This window comes from Suricata suricatta, chromosome 3, assembly GCF_006229205.1.
Source record: "Suricata suricatta isolate VVHF042 chromosome 3, meerkat_22Aug2017_6uvM2_HiC, whole genome shotgun sequence".
In the NCBI taxonomy this organism is placed as follows: domain Eukaryota; kingdom Metazoa; phylum Chordata; class Mammalia; order Carnivora; family Herpestidae; genus Suricata; species Suricata suricatta.
Window position 1 is genome coordinate 15,952,113 of NC_043702.1, and position 17,179 is coordinate 15,969,291.

Consider the following 17,179-nt stretch of genomic DNA (forward strand, 5'->3'; position numbering starts at 1 on the left):
CTTAAAAAGAATTGTGTGCCAAAACCTCAGACATTCACAGTGCGTAAGTACAATTCAAACTTGTAATTTCTGGGATGAAATTTATATGGTATTGTCATTACATATTTTTATTCCAAGGTTTAGTAATACTACATGATGGAAAAGGGAACTTTTGAAATCATATAGCAATAGAAATGCCACTTTGGTTTCTTATTTCTGCTTATTCATCTGTCACATCTCTAAGTGTTATTAAGCTTGTCCATGTTTATTCATAAATGCCCCACTCCTTTGAATAAGAAAAGGAAAAACTCCGTAAGACAAGCAACACCACAAAACTAATAATTGAGCTGTTCTTATTGGTCAGAAGTAATGGTCCAAAACATTATGTAGAGTGGAAAGTTAATGACTAGAATAAATAGAATAGAAAGTTAAGAGTACAATGACATTACAATAGAGATGTCTCTGCAATGATTTATAATATTCTTGAGGACAATTTTCTGCCTTTCACCATTTCTTCAAACGATGAACTTGGAGCTTCTTTCTATTTTAGTCTAGGATTTCATGAGCAATATATTTTGTAAATACACAACCTTGGTGTACAGCATTTTTTCTGCATTGCTCCATGGATCTTATGGCCTGTGCATATAGAAAAAATTGACCTTAATAATACTCTCTAAACAATGGCCTGATTCAGTTTGATATTGGATGTTTGGGGGGGAAATCCCAGCAGCTGAGGTAGAATAGCTTTCCTTCTTTTCGCCAAGCATATGATAGCAATCCTCAAGCACAAAACATGTCTTGTAAAACTTTACCCTTGACAGTCTGTTCCGGTTTAGTAAATGGTTAAGAGTTTGTCTGCCAGGCTTCCTGGAGTAAGAGCGTTTTGGGATCATCCCCACTTTCATACTCACATCTAAACAAATAACTTTAGATGTTAGCAATTTAAATATTCTCCTATGAAATACTTTTTTTTTGTTGTGATTCCCAATCTATGATAAAGATGCTTTTTTTTCTGAAATGAGCTTCTTTCACTTCCTCGAAATGATTTGTATTTACCCTGCATGCATTACATAATTTTTACCATCACATACAAATAGTTTTGTGTCAACTAAGGGAAACTGAGGAAATATGGCTATCCCAGTCATAGGAACTACTCTTCTCATAGTGCTTTGTAGTTTACCAAATATCCAATTCAACCCTCCCAACATCTCAGTGAGGAATGTTGTGCTGTCCTCAGTTTTACAGATGAGTGCAACAAACTTGTTCAAGGTCATCCATCAAGGAAGGGCCCAGTCTGCTTTTTTTATGCCCTGTTACCATTTTTGTTCAAACAAACACACTAGTCTCATCTCAATCGTTTAAAGAAAAATGTAAGTTTATAATTATCTGGATGATTTTCCATTCTTTATTAAAGGTATAGTTATGGGCATTTGAGATATTAAATTGGTATCATTACTGTATGTTCCTCTCACCTTGCCTGGATCTTTTTCCTACATGCAAAAAAATGATCATTAATGACATCTAAAAGATAGCAACTGAGGTTTTGGGACCCTATTTAATTTATGAATTTCATTAAAAAGGCAGAATTAGAATGAAAGTGGTAGAACACATTAGCAGAGTGATGGCCCAGGATTCACTCTGATAAAAGGGAGCATTGTCAAGATTCCTGGCTCCAACCCAAAGGGCTTTCTCTGGTGCAAATTGCCTCACACTTCGACAGGGTGCCAACATTGTGAATGGGACATATTTCTTCTCTAACAAACACCAAACCATCATGTTTATGTTTTCTGAAGACAATAATTCAGCCATTAAATAGGAGGTTTCCAAAATGGACCATGTTTGAAGGAAAGCATTAGAAAAGGCCAAGAGAGGCCATTTTGTTTCTGAAACATTACAACCTATTTGGCCAACTCAACCATACTGGTCCGCTCTTACCTATCCCGCCTATGGGGGCTGATTTTGCCTGTAAAGCATAAGGATAAGAAAGGTATGATCAATGATTTCATAGATTTGCTAGTAGACTTCATGGGTTTTTATAAATCAAATTTCAAACTTGTGGACTTTAATCTGGGTTTAAGAGAATCTGAGAAATTAGACAACAAAACACTATATACATCTGTATTTCACTACACTGTAGTGGACATTTAGCATTTATTCAGTGATCAATCAAAGCAAAATGCCACTAGGGTCTCAGCAGCACCTGTGGATTTTTTTTATAGGGACACTCGTATTTTCATATCACAGTACACTTGTTGCAATATCTCACCATATGGTGTATATTGTATAACTTCTTTGAAATCATAGTAGTTAGACCTGTTGCTAGATTTTGGGATATAATAAGATGGATGCACTATACTACTACGTTATGAATTTATTGTTTACATATTTTGACGACTGCATTTCAATATAATTGGAATTTTTATAATCAATCCTAAACACATTTCATTTCATGCATTTAGAAACACTCTTCTGAGAAGGAACTCATGAAGTTTACAGACTGTCAAAGAGATCCATGGCACTAAAGAAAATATTTGTTACCTTTGCAAAGGAGTTCACTCTTGAGATGAGCATTTATATCTGGTATAGTTTCAACAAGTGAGTGCGAATGTGTGTGCATGCACATGCATGGTATTTTTTTAGATTGTGTGCTAGGCCCAAAAACATGAATTACCATACTGCTATTGGCTTTACAAGAAGCATATGCATCATATGAAAATTTTGAATACATCTTAATTTCCATCTTTGCTTTAGAGATGAGGAGACTGTGGCACAAAGAAATAAAAATGCATAAACAAATGCATAACAAATAAATAATTTTTTAAAAAAGAAGTTAAACAAATAGCTCTAGCAAGAAATTGATGGAGCTAGACTTTGTACCTAGGAGGTTGAACTTCAGGGTCTACTGGCAGAAGCACTGGACTCTCCCAACTGTGAGATCATGAACTGAGCCAAAGTCAGATGCTCAACCACTGAGCTACCCAGGCGCCTCTGCCCTGGACTCTCCCATACCATGTGAAGAGTTGTATGTATGTGTGTGTGTGTTAAGGGGGGGGGGTTGTGGGTGTCATTTCTTCAAGTTATGATACCTAGAAAAGGCTGGCCTGGAAGCAATCAGCTGGATAAAGAAGGGAAGTTGGCACTGCAGGGGCAGATAGTGACACTTGAAATAAGGAGGAAGGTTGTCATTGATTTACTGCTAAATATTACCAAGTATACCACCAAGCCAGAGAGTGGGAGAAGCTGAGACTAGATGGTAGATGGGAATAGACAGTGGGCATGACAGTCAGTGCAAAGCTATATTTTTCTTGATGAGTATTTGCGTTGTATTCCATGTTACTGAAACTTTGCCCCACAAGTTCTAGATGATATGATATTCTTGTTTAGTGACCGTATTAACCAGTTTGATTGGTTGGAGGGAGCTTGAAGCTCATAGGGTAAAGTTCATAGTCGTTGCCACAGGGATTCTTTTTTAACTAACTTGTTCTGTTTAATTCTTCACAAAGTGATGTAAAAACAGTCTCTGTCTTTTAGCTTCTTGATCGTTCATAAACTATAGAACTTAGTCTGGGTCAGTTGTTCTCAAATTCAGTGTGCATCAGGATCACCTGGAGAGTTTATTAAATCACAGGTTGATGGATTGCTGGTCATAGCCCCAGAAATTCAGGTTCTTTAGTGGGTGTGGGGTGTGGCCAGAAAAATTTCATTTCCAGCAACTTCCCAGGTGACGCTGATGATGCTAATCCACTGATTGAGCTTAGGACCATGGTGGTACTGCTGATACCTTCTCTAAGCCAGCTCCAGTTTACTTACCTCGATGGGATTCCACAGGATGGCATAATCAGAAGACATGGATTGTGAAATCAGATAGGTGTTGGGTCCTATTTGAAAGCCGGTGTTTAGTAGCTATGTGATCTTGGTAAACTGCTTTATCTCTTTTGCCTCAATGTTCTGAGCCTTAAAATGGGGACAAAATACCTACCTAATAGCTTTGTTCTGAGTACCAAATAATTGTTTTATATATAAACACAAAACAATTACTAGTCAATAGTAGCCATTATTACTGGGTGCCGACTATGTGTCATACCTATCCTTTCTGTTTTATGTGTGATGAAACTGAGGCATGGGGAGGTTTAGGTCATTTGGTGCCGGAGTCCAGCTCCAGCAGGTCCAGGGCTCCCTGAAGCATGGGTGGTGTTGGCGAAAGAGAGTGAATGACTCCAGCAATTTGCTGAAGTAAGGGCAAATACCTGAAGGAACCTAGGCAACTTGTCTCCAAGGAGTTTGCCCTTAACCCCTACAATATACCCCCATGGTATTTTGGTTCTTGTCCCTAACGTGCCTCTAAGCAAATCCTCTGGTCTAGGGCTAATTATGAGCCTTCCTCTAGTCTTCCATTTCATGCTCAATTCTGACAATGGTCATGTCTTCTCCCTTAGCTTCTAATGCATTTCCACTCCCAGCCAACAATCACAAGGGACCAGCCCTCTTTATCCAAGCCTGCTCAGACAATGCAGTTCATAATGACTCAATTCAGTTATGGTAATAGAATTCTCATATGGATTTTCCCTCTTTTTCTTGTAGAACATTCTATTTATGATTATGTACACTCATATTATCTTGGAATTGTTTATCTTACAATTTCAACCTTGTTTGAAATTTCTTGGAGAAAGACAGTCATCTTCTTTTGGATTTCCTCTTGTACCTAGAATAGGGCTGGATGAACAAGAGTGCTTACAGAAGAAAGATCTCATAGACCCCTACCCTCTACCTAGTGCAAGCCTATGTCTCTATGATCCCAGTCAATATACAAAATTGCCTGAAATCAGTTTAGGAATTATGTAACACTGTATCTAGGTGACAACCTTTTCATTTGACACTTTAGTTCAAGATGTCAAACTGATTCATAACAGGAAGTTACAGGGTTCCCACATAGAGCTTCAAGTTAGGCTCAAACAAGCCAACTTCTGAAGTAAACAAAAACTAAAATATGATTAAAGATTTCTGGAATAAACTGGATTCTTAATGAGATAAGATACTTATCTGATACTAAGGTGTTGCAGGCTGAGGACTCTGAGTCTTTGCTAACTATTCTTACTAAGCTCTTGCCTTGGGACGCTGGTGGTGGTAAGGATGCTTGCTGTATAGATCACTCATTATATCATTCCAAAAACACTGTGAGGGAGGTATTGTAATTCTTGTTTTATAGATAGGAAACTGAATCTTAAAAGAAAGATTGAGTAACTCACCTAAGGGTGTTTACTCTTCTAAACCCAATCTATCTCATGACAAATATATCTGAACTTGACCACAATTCTACTTTTTCCTTCTCACACATTTCAAACCAACACCAAAACAATTGCTTCACTTCATGTCCAAATTGTTCAAACAAGGTATTTGCAATGTATAACAAAGAAATATGTCTCCTGAAAATTGAATTTTTCTTTTCAGTTGTATGGTGGAGCTGTGAAAACAGCTTAAAGAATATAAAATATAAAAAGTTTAATAATACACTGGATATATTTTGAACTTCTATTTCAAATTTTGAAATTTGACCTAGTCTTAAAAATCCTTGAGCTCACTATGAGTCCAGAAATCCTCTACATTCATTGTAAGGATTCATTTCATTGTCACTGAAGGCTTTACTCAGGTTTTGTTTTTTGAGCTATCTGGAAAATATTTATGAATACTGAGGAACCAGTCTTGTTGGAGGAATAAATCAAAAAGAGGAGGAATACATTGCTCACAGCCACCTAATTAATGCAGCTAGGGAACCATGTTATTTTAAGTTTACTACTCCTTCTTGTCACCTTTTCAAAATGTTGCTTGATGAAGATAATCCCCCCTCAGAGATCTATAAACCTATTGATTAGGCATCAAAACACAACATAAGAATTTCCAACTGATTCACACCAACAGGGAGAGGAGCCTAGCCACTGTCTTTGCAAAATTGTCAGGTGGCAAGACAATTTCCTAGATTTCTATAACTATAACCTAATTTGAATGTTCAAGAGCAGGATCATCCAAATTCACTGGAGACTTTTTATGTAATTCATTTTAGTCAAATTCAGAGTAAAATTGTTTTATCTTAGATTCTACCACATTCAGGGATATATAGACCCATGTGAGCAACTTTAATACCATCTCCCAAATAACAGAGATGCATGGCAAGAATCCAGGTTTGAATTCTAGGGATGCAATAATGCTCTTCTATATAAGCAAAAATAATGCATAAAATTTGGTCATAGCAAAGCCTTCCTTCCACAGCACTTACTCTGTGCCAGGCAATCTTCTAGTCTTTATGTTGATTAATATAGTGCTCATAATAACTTTACAAGGTAGACACAAGTATTATCTGCATGATACAGATGAGGAAACTGAGTATTTAAGGAACTTACTCAGGGTTATAAAGTTCAGTCCCAGGGAACTGTGATAGGAACCCATACCATTTGCCTCCAGGTTACCTATTTCTAACTAGGAAGCTTTATTCCTCCTCAATTTGAATATCTTAAGCACAGAAATGATGCTGAGTTATTTTTAGCCAAGTTTGAGAGATCCAGAAGTCTGCTGAAGCTTAAATTGAAATATCATATAGTAAAAGTATTTGCCAACTCCTCTCTAATGAGACTTTCAGAATGGAGACAACATCTCCTCTAGCACTTCATATGTGAAGTAAAAATTGACAGTAAAATAGAGAGAGTGGCTACCATTAAGCCCCGCATAAAAAGACTTCTTTCAAATTATGATAAAAACATACAATAAGCCAAGGGTAGATTACATTATAAAAATCTACATCAAAAGAGCTTCAATCAAAGCTAGTGATAAAATATTCAGGAGTAGAAATTTGTAAAGGAGCTCAGGTTACTGTTGATCAAAAAGGAAGAATAGGGGGTGGCACATAAAGACAGGAGGAAAACACCAGTTGCTTCTCTGCCAAGTATAGTGAGAGACTCCTAGATTCTAATAGGCAAATAAGAGTCTTTCAGCCACAGGAAGCATTTGAACACCATGCTCTTTTTGAGGGGCGTTTACAAAACAAACAAGGTAAGTAAATGTTCCCAGTGGGCATGTCTGTGTTATGTGACTGGAGGTCTTGGTTCTTGGATTCCCCAAAGATTTGAGAATCTACACTCAAATAAAGCCAGCCAGAAGGAAAGTCACAAGCCCAAAGCCATTAATTAAGGACAGCACACTCTCAAGGTGGAAGAGCCCAGAAGTAGCCACTGCCTTGAGGCTACAGGAGTCATTTCTTTTCTGTGAGGGTAGGAGGGTGGAGGTCTTAGATCTTAGACTGGGAAGTTGCTAATGGAGGTTGCTTCTAAACATTTGAGGGACTCCTATCACAGGTTGGGAGGGGGAGTGTTTGTCCCTATAAGGTTTGTATTGGAACCATCATGGCAGTCTTCTGCCACAGGGCAGAATACAAATGTATTGTAATGAGTCTAGAGGTTATCCTGGGATGGGGATGGAAGAGGAGAACATGCGTTTTGAAACTGCGGCTCTTAGTTTGTTAGCCCGTGGGTCTCAGAAGCCACCTGGCCAGGTGGTTGAGGGGTATTGGAAGCCACAAAATCAGGATGTTCTGCACCCAGGCTTCCAACATGTAACCTATTTATCCTCACCTTTGCCTCCAGCTCCTGTCTAAATAACTGCCTACTCCATCATGAACAAATGAAAAAAAAAAACTTAGCTAAAGTGAAAAGACAGATCAGAATATCGAAGAGCTAGCTGAAGAGCTAGATAGATTTTATTTTAAGCTAGTAGCTGACTTAAACAACTGCAAGCCTTTCCGGGGTGAGGGGAAGGAGTTCATGAAAAGCTGGCAGACTTGGCGGGGTGGCAGAAGGAGAGGTTGGTTGGTTTGTTTGCCACATAAGCTAACAGACAAGACCCTTTGGAAGTACAGGATGGGACAGTTACTAACTCCAGAAAGAATGCCCTACAAAGTCCTCCATACAAGAACACCATACAAGGTTAGGGTGGTCTGGATGAGACATCTGTCTGTCACTGACCTCAGGGCTGATTAGGTTGGCCTGACCGGTTCACCTGCTTCTGGAGGCACAGACTTCTGGAGGCTGCTCAAGGAAAGAATGACAGAAATTTGTTTTTCAAACAAGTTTTATAAGCTGCAGTCTTCCTTGCCAGAACTGACAAACATCTGTTCAAGAAACAGTTTCCAACCTCAAGGTAAGTAAGGCTAATTTGAAAAATGATAACAAAGAATCCTTCTAGGAGAAGTTCTTCATGGACGAGCCCAAGAATAATGTGGTTTTCAAGACCAAACCCGCTTCTAAAAGTCACGTGCTCAATTTTGTGTGGGGGATAATAGAGTATGCATTTGCGAGGGCCATAACTGAATACCCACACACTGAGTTTCTTTAACAACAGGAATTTATATTGGTTCAGTTCTGGAGCCCGGACATCCAAGATCAAGGTGTTGGCAGAGTTGCCACTCTCTGCTTGGTTTGCCTCTTGCTGCCTCCTCCCATGCTCTTTTTCCCCTGTGACTGTAACCTTGTATTTCTTTGTATGTCCACATTTCTTCTTACATGGATCAGATAAGATATGGGCCCACCGTATGACCCCATTTAACCTTAATTACCTCTATTTTTCTTTAATTCTTAAAAAATTTAAAACAATTTTTATTTATTTTTTTATTTTTTTTTGGCAGACTGAATTTTATTGCCAATAAAATTCAACACAAGGAAAATTTTAAAAATTGTAATTGGCAAAATTGGTTGAGATAATTTAATTCCTTTGCTCAAAAACATTTATGACTTCCCAGGGCAGAATAAAGGAACACAAAATCACTAGTCTAGTATTCAAAGGCTTTCCTGCTCTTACTCCCACTGAGACAGAATCTTTACACAGCCTGTTAAAACAATTTTTAATGTTTATTTATTTTTGAGAGAGACAGAGACAGTACGAGTGGGGGAGGGGCAGAGAGAGAGGGAGACACAGAATGTAAAGCAGACTCCAGGCTCTGAGATGTCAGCACAGCACCCAATGCAAGGCTTGAACCCATGATGTGAGATCATGATCTGAGCCCAAGTTGTAGGCTTAACTGACTGAGCCACTCAGGCACTTTAAAAATTTTTTTTTTCTTTTTCTTTTTTTTTTTTAATTTTTTTTACATTTATTTAATTTTGAGAGACAGAGTGTGAACAGGGAAGGGGCAGAGAGAGAAAGAGACACAGAATCTGATTCAGGTTCCAGGGTCTGAGTTAGCATTCAGCACACAGCCCGATGCAGGGCTTGAACCCATGAACTGTGAGATCACGACCCGAGCCGAAGTGGGATGCTCAACAGACTGGGCCACGCAGGTGCCCCTTACAAATTTTTTAAAGTTTATTTATTATTATTATTATTATTATTATTATTATTATTATTATTATTTTAGATAAAGAGATAGCACACAAGCAAAGGAGAAAGGAAGAGAAAGAGAGAGAGAGAGAGAGAATTTCAAGCAGGCTCCACTCTGAGTGTGGAACCCAACTCAGGGCTTGATCCCATGACCCTGGAATCATGACCTGAATTGAAATCAAGAGTTGGACGCTCAACTGACTGAGTCACACAGGCACCCTTTAATTATCTCTTTAATGTCCTTATTTACAAATATATTAACATTCTGAGATGTGTGGGATTAGGGCTTCAACATATGAATTTTAGAGGACACAGTTCAGCTCATAACAGAGCTTATCACAAAAATATTAAGGAACACTGGCTTGGAGTCAAAGCATCAGTTCCTTCCTTTGGTGTCTGTCTTATATCAAATTGTATTTTACTATGTTACTATGTAAATATAGATACTTGGTATACAATATCATGAAAGTATTAGAGAAGTTCTATTATTATAGATAGAAATACTGACCTTCTTGCCACTAATACCAGCTGTCCAACATGCTCTCCATAGTCCTTTAATTGAGCCCCTATTAATACTGCAAATATGTTACCTAGAACAGGAGTCCACAAACTTGTTGCGGAAAGGGCCAAATAGTAAACATTTTAGGCTTTCCAGGCCATAGAGTCTCTTTCCCAAGTACTCAACTTTGCCACTGTGGTGTGAAAGCAGACACAGATGATATGTAAACAAGTGGGTATAATTGTGTGCCAATACAAATTTATTTATGAGACTGATCATTGCATTTCATGTATATTTCACATATTCTTCTTATTCTGATTTTTTTTTTGGCCATTTCAAAATGTAAAACAAAACAAAACAAAAACTTCTCTCTTGGGCTGTACAAAAACAGGCAGCGGGCCATAATTTGCTGGTCCCAGTCTAGAAAGAAGAATCAGTCCTAAGGAATCATGCCTGTAATTTTAGGATTACTTCTGTGACAGAATTTATCGCAAGAAACGTGTCATGTATGATCTCTTCAGTATTGTCATGCACAATGTCATAGAGTAGGGCAGAATGTATCTTGTTAATCACATGCACGTAATTTTCCTCCAGGACCATGTATGCTCTCATTTAAAAAAAGATCATTAGGGGGCGCCTGGGTGGCTCAGCAGGTTAAGCGTCCAGCATTGGCTCAGGTCATGATCTCACGGTTCATGGGTTCGAGCCCCGTGTCGGGCTCTGTGCTGACAGCTCAGAGCCTGGAGTCTGTTTCGGATTCTGTGTCTCCCTCTCTCTCTGCCCCTCCCCTGCTCATGGTGCTTCTTTCTGTCTCTCAAAAATAAGTTAAAAAAAAAAACATTAAAAAAGATCAGTAGACACTATTATTATTGAACAAAGATCTCCTGTTCTGATTTCCTGTATGCCAAATACCGATAGATGTTATAGAGACTGGAGCAAAAGGAGTAAACAAAATGGAAAAGCTTCTTGTCCCCATGAAGCTTATATTTCTCATTTCTCTTCACTCGTTGTAAGAAAGGAAAGTAATTAAAATTTACTGAGCCTGCACCTGGTGCCAGATGCTCTGCGGTACAAAAACTTTAACCCCATCGTCACTGAGATGAATGATCGGAATTGCCACATCAGATGCAGCTCTGTGCTGCCAGGTGACTGGCTCAGGTAATACTGAAGCCCCCTGGAACTAGGCGATGGGTGACTGAGGGAAGCATTCACTCCTTTTTATAAAAAGAGAAATTTTTTTACATCATATTGTTATTGTTTTTCTTCCAATATTGTTGACATACAATGATACATTACTTTCAGGCGGACAACATAGTGATTCAACAAGTTTATACATTATGCTATGTTCACTACGAGTGTGGCTACCATCTGTCCCAATACATTGTATTACAATATCATCAAAAGTCACTCTGCTCTTAGACATCAGGAAGAGGTACATGCCTGTTGGCCTGCAATGATCATGTCTCTTCCCTTACATAATTTAGTCCTTTCAAGTTCATGTTTCCCAATATTCAAGAAACAAAAACAGCCTTTTGGTACACTGTTCTTTGAGAATATAAAAATGTTTGAGGTCAAATGCAAATCTAGCTCACCCAGGTTTCTTTCCCATTTGGATTGTCTTATAGCACTGCTTTCAACATTAATTGGTGGATTTAATAACATTTAATCAAAATTTTTCCCCTAATATTATTATACCTCGCTTGAGCCCTTTGTCTTAGGTAAATTTCATGCCACACCCCTCTCAAGGTTTTCCTCTCTTAACTTGCTCATTTGCCATAGTTACCAATATCAATTTTGATAGTTTGTCTTAGACTCTCATGACCATATTTCATTAATGTCATGAGCTAGTATATGAAACCCTAAGTCAGATTTCCACATAACAAATAAGCAAACTGGTAAGCAACTTGATGTTGAAGTTAGGGGAAATTGAGTTCTGCCCAGAGAAAGAAGATATCTTATTCTACACCCAGATCAGATTGGAAGGCAACATGCTAAAATAAGGAAGAATGAGACAAGGGGTCATAAGTTTTACATCTATTTGGAGTTACAAACCTGTCCAAGTCACCTTTCATGCTACAATTCTCTTCTATTTAGTAAAGTGATGTTTCCTTCAACCTTTAACATGGCATGAGATTTTCTCCTTTTGTGAGCCAAACAGATGTATCCAGATGGAGAAATCTCAGTAAAGACCTTAAAGTGATCTGGCTGGATATGGACTTAACACTGATTATCTGGAGTAATGTTTGAATAGCATGCAAATAGAATTTTGGGAAAATAAGTTGTAGCAAAATTTGAGTACGTCCAGGGTCATTGTCAGAATTCAATAAACAAAGGTATATATGGTAAAACCTTAGTGTGCAAGCATAATTTGTTCCAAAAACATGCTTGTAATCCGAAGCACTTGTATATCAAAGTGAATTTCAAGAACCATCAGCTCAGGTGACATTGGGCGTCACAACTAATTGCATTGCAAGACATTGTTTGTTATCAAGTTAAAATTTATCAGAAAAGTTTGCTCATCTTGTGGAACACTCGCAGAACAAGTTTTTTTGCAATCCAAGGTTTTACTGTAATTGTTTAGTACAGTGACTTGCCCTGAGTAGGTATATTTAATACCTGAGTATGATTGGTATTATATTTACCAATAATTCTCAAGCTAAGAGAGCTCTGATGGGCACCCAGATATCAGTGCAGTATTTCACAATGAGAACTGTAGCTGTCACATGTGTTCCCTGTGGGTATCAGCCTGACTGTTGCATTCTCTCCAGGTAGGAAAAGTTCATATTCATAGGAGATTGCAAATGATCAGATCTAGAAGACATTAACAATGAGAACAAAACCAGCTTGATGTGTTTGTTCCTACAGTCAGGTCAAGCCCACTGGCCTGACTAGACTTCCATTTGAGTGAATCTGATTTCATGGAGCTCTGCCAGGGTTTCCCCTCCCTTTTCTTTCATCACTTTATGATAGACTAAATAATTGGCCACTAAAAATGTCCATGTCTTAATCCCTAGACTCTGTGAATACCCTATATGACATGACAAAATGTACTTGGCAGATGTGATTAAGAAGAATCTTGAGATGTGGAGATTACCCACCCTGGATTATCCAAGTGGGTGTAAAATACTGAGAGTCCTTATTAAAGGAAGCAAGAGGGTCAGAGCAGAGAAGGTGATGTGGCAGCAGAAGCAGAGAAGAGATGTGAAAATGGTAACAGAGGATGCATTAGTTCTGTTGCTAAAAGACGACAATGAGTTAAGTGAAGAAGAAGAAGCAAAGAGATGGATTTTTACTGAGAGCCTGTTTATAGTCTTTCAAGTGATTTTTCAGGTCTGTCCTATCATCCTTTCTGGGTGGGTTAATTCTCAAAAGACAGTCTGATATTCATTAAGTCCGAAGTCCTTTGTGGGAGTTCACACTCACCTTTATGTACCACCTCTTATCCCTGAATATCTACTGGCTTGACAGTTCAGTCTCCCTAGTAGGAGACTTCAGACACACCTCAAATGCAAAGCTCCCTCTCTTATTTTGGGGAGCACTTAAACGAATGCCTCACAAGAGCCCACAAGGTGGTCTGTTAGCAGAAGTTGTCACAAACTTGGCTTTAGCAATATCCCTGGCTCAATCTTTTATTTGTCCAACTCTGTCTATACTAAGGCAACTCTTAGGCAATTGCCATGGCCCCTGGTAACCCCAGTGTCCCTGGATGCCTAGAAAACTTCCAACTTTGATATGTGTAGGGTTGGGAAGGTTTACGCTCCTCCTCACTCTGGTCAAAGGCCTTGTAGAAGCTTACCCCATGCCCTGCTCCACATGAAATCTCAACTTTGGCCTCTAATGCTCCTTCACTATAGTGGATCCAACTGATTCAGCCGGACACAGTGAGGGACAGAGCCAGAACGCTTCTCTCTTCTCCTAACTCCTCATTCCCAACACTTCCGCTCTTCTTTCTGCTTTACAGAGCAAAATCTCACATATATGAAAGGATTAAGAGATATTTTTATGCATGGGAAGGGAAGTGTTTTTCTAGTGTAGAGACAGGGAGAGGAATCAAAGTGTTTTCCATGCATAGTTAATAGTTACCGATACTTACATACTCACTGTTTTATTCCAGGAATCTGGTTTGAGAGAGTACACAGTTGCAGCTTCTAATGGCTTTCTCTTCCCTTGATCTCCAATTCTGTTAATACTTGACCTTGTCACATTACCAAAGAAGATTGCTGTTTCATTATCCCCAGCCCATTTGGAGGCCATCTGGGAAAGTGTTTAAATGAAGACATGCCTCTGATTAAGCATTCCATTTCTGGTTTGCATGTAGGAGAAGCCTCCAGTCAGGTGACTCTCGATGGTGCCCGTACTGGTTTATATCATAGATTTAAGTGTTTCAACTATTCTGAGGAAAAGTCAGCCTGCCTTTCCCCCTATATTTTTATGTATCTTCAATATGACATCAAGTCATATCAGAAACGGGAATGGGATAGGAATGGGAATGGCCTAGGAAATGGGAATTTGACTCTGAAACTCTGTACTCCACATAGGGACTTGAGATGGGGTCGAGGGTGTTGATGACCTGGGACCACCACCTACTACAGGTCAACGAGGGTTTGGGAAGTTTTGATGAAGTGACATTGAGATCCAATCCAGGCATCAGAGAGAAATATTACCAGTTGGAATCGGTTGACCATTTTGTTTGTAGGATAATCTAGACTGAGGCCAGAAAATTCATCATTATGGGGAGAGATGAGTATTTTTTCTTTAAACAAACAAAACAGCTTTTGGATCTCCTCTCTTTTATCCTACCATTGGGAAAAGGGTGACAGTAAGAAAGAATAGTAAACAAGGTATTACCAAAATAAATAAATAACCCCCAACTTTTCAATATGATTCTAGAACTGCAACAAATCCATGAACACAGAGCTTGTCTTAAGAAACTCAATTTTATGCTCTCCATACCTGGTATAAAAATAGTAATTATCTTATTTTATATAATATATATTAAAAATAATTACATTATATAAATTATAATTTATAATTATTTATATTTAATTTATAATATATTTTAAAATAATTATATATTTTATATAATGTATTATATAATGTATATAAGGTACACATATATTATATGTAATATATATTTAATATTTACATATATAATATATACGGTATATTACATATATATTAAAAACAAATGAAAGAGAAGGGAAAAAAGGCTGAAGATATTCAGATTTACCTCACTTGTTGCATGGGCATTATTAGATATTTAAACTATTCAATTAAAAAAATTTTTGTAAACTATTATAAGCCTACATATATTTTTGATCTTAAAAGATTTCAGGCCATTAACTAAAGTTGGATAGAATGATGACTATTTTTTAAAAATATGTTCATTTTAAGTATGGAAGAAAAAGAAATACAGGACAAATTTGCATGTGTAGTTCACATGAAAAATAAATCGCACATAAATAGCATATGGCTTTGCTAGAATGTAATACATGAAGCGATGATAGGGACCTTGGTTGTTTTATTCACCCCTGTGTCCCAGTGCCTCCTATACTGCATAGGCATATGAGGTGCTCAGGAAATATGGGCTCCAATCAATGAACACATACACAGCTTTACAGATGTCAGGAACATTATTGGTTTCTCTGTCTACACTATCATGTTGCTATATGAATGATGCATTATATTCCATTTATCTTCTACCTAAAGATATAATCTTATATTTTGAATAATATATAAGACTATATATAATATATATACACATATATAATATATTATATACACATATAGCATATATGCACATATATAATTCCTAAGTAATTTTAGTGCCTCTAGTTACTAAACTGTTGGCAGAAAGTAATTTTATCATGATCAAATTAATAGAAATTCACAGATGATACATAAAACCTCCTGTTTTTAGGAAATGCCTTGAATATTCTCTTGCTGTGAATTCATGCCTCCAGTTCTTTTGCTCTGGATGTCATAATATTCTCTGTAACTCCAGACATAGGTATGAAACCAACTCTTTGTTCCCAACATGGTAAATATATTCCAGTGGTGTCTATCGTATCAGCAAACTGAAAATTATCCTTTCCTAGCAGTAAAGCATTTTAAACACATACATTTTATTTCATAGAAATATTTTCTCTGCTGAAATACGTAGCAATAAAGAAAAGTTTAGATTTTCTAAAGAGATCTTGTTCAGTAACGTGACTCTCGATTCTTAGAGAATTACTGAGCTTTCTTATGGCCATAAATATAGGTAGGAAATAGGACATGGGCTTATTAAACATTCGTGTTAATCCACATTTTACTCTTTAATTTTCCTTCTGTGAAAAAACTGAAAGGGAGAGGGGTGATGAGGGGGGGATGGGTTAAATGGATGATGGGTACTAAGGAGGACACTTGCTGTGATGAGCACTGGGTGTTGTATGTAAGCAATGAATCACTAAATTCTACACCTGAAACTAATATTCCACTGTATGTTAACTAACTAGAATTTAAATAAAAACTTGACAAAAAAAAAAAAACCTGAAGAGGAGAGTTACTTTGATCGTCAAAAAGACTGATCATAGCAGATGCCAAGATTCAAATGTTATTTGATCCCCACATTTTCTAAAACAAGCAGAGGGATCCCCACGAGATAGGGGATGATGGTTAGATTTCTTTTCCAACTCAAAATCTTCCACACACAAAAATCAATCACCAAAAATGTTAGAATGATGAGTTCACTTACAAACACTATGGAAGAGGAAAGAAGAACATGTTTCCCTCTTCAGAAATTTCCATGTGTCTTCTATCACATTAAAAAAAAAAAAAAACAACAAAAAGAATCCAGCTCCTTGCCATGAACCACAAGACCCTATATAGGAGACCTAGAGATTTGCCTAAGCACTCCCGCCATGCTTATTTGTCTCCTCAATATTTACAGTTCTTGTCACCAGGCGTTTTCTCCCCACACTTCTCCTCATGAACCACCTAAAATATTGTCTCCACTGGAGCGTCCCTCACCACCCACTTCAAGTACTCAACTCCTCCCACTGGAATAGAATCTCCATAAGAAGAGGGGGTTTTCCATCTAGTCTACTGCAGTCTTCCTCAGCGTGGGCTGGTGCACAGTAGGAAAGTGGTTGTTCAATATTTGTTGAGTGACTTTTAAAAAATATGCTTCTTGTTTCCACTTTAATTTTACAAATGACCCTAAGGTCAGCGACTCATTCAAGGTTAGTCAGCAGCTAGTAAGTAGAAGAACTTCATTGTTGCCATTTTTCTCCTCTGTCCTGCAATTAGATTTTTGTTCACTTTAGTGACTGCCTTCTTGTTTTTTTGGAAGTTTATTTA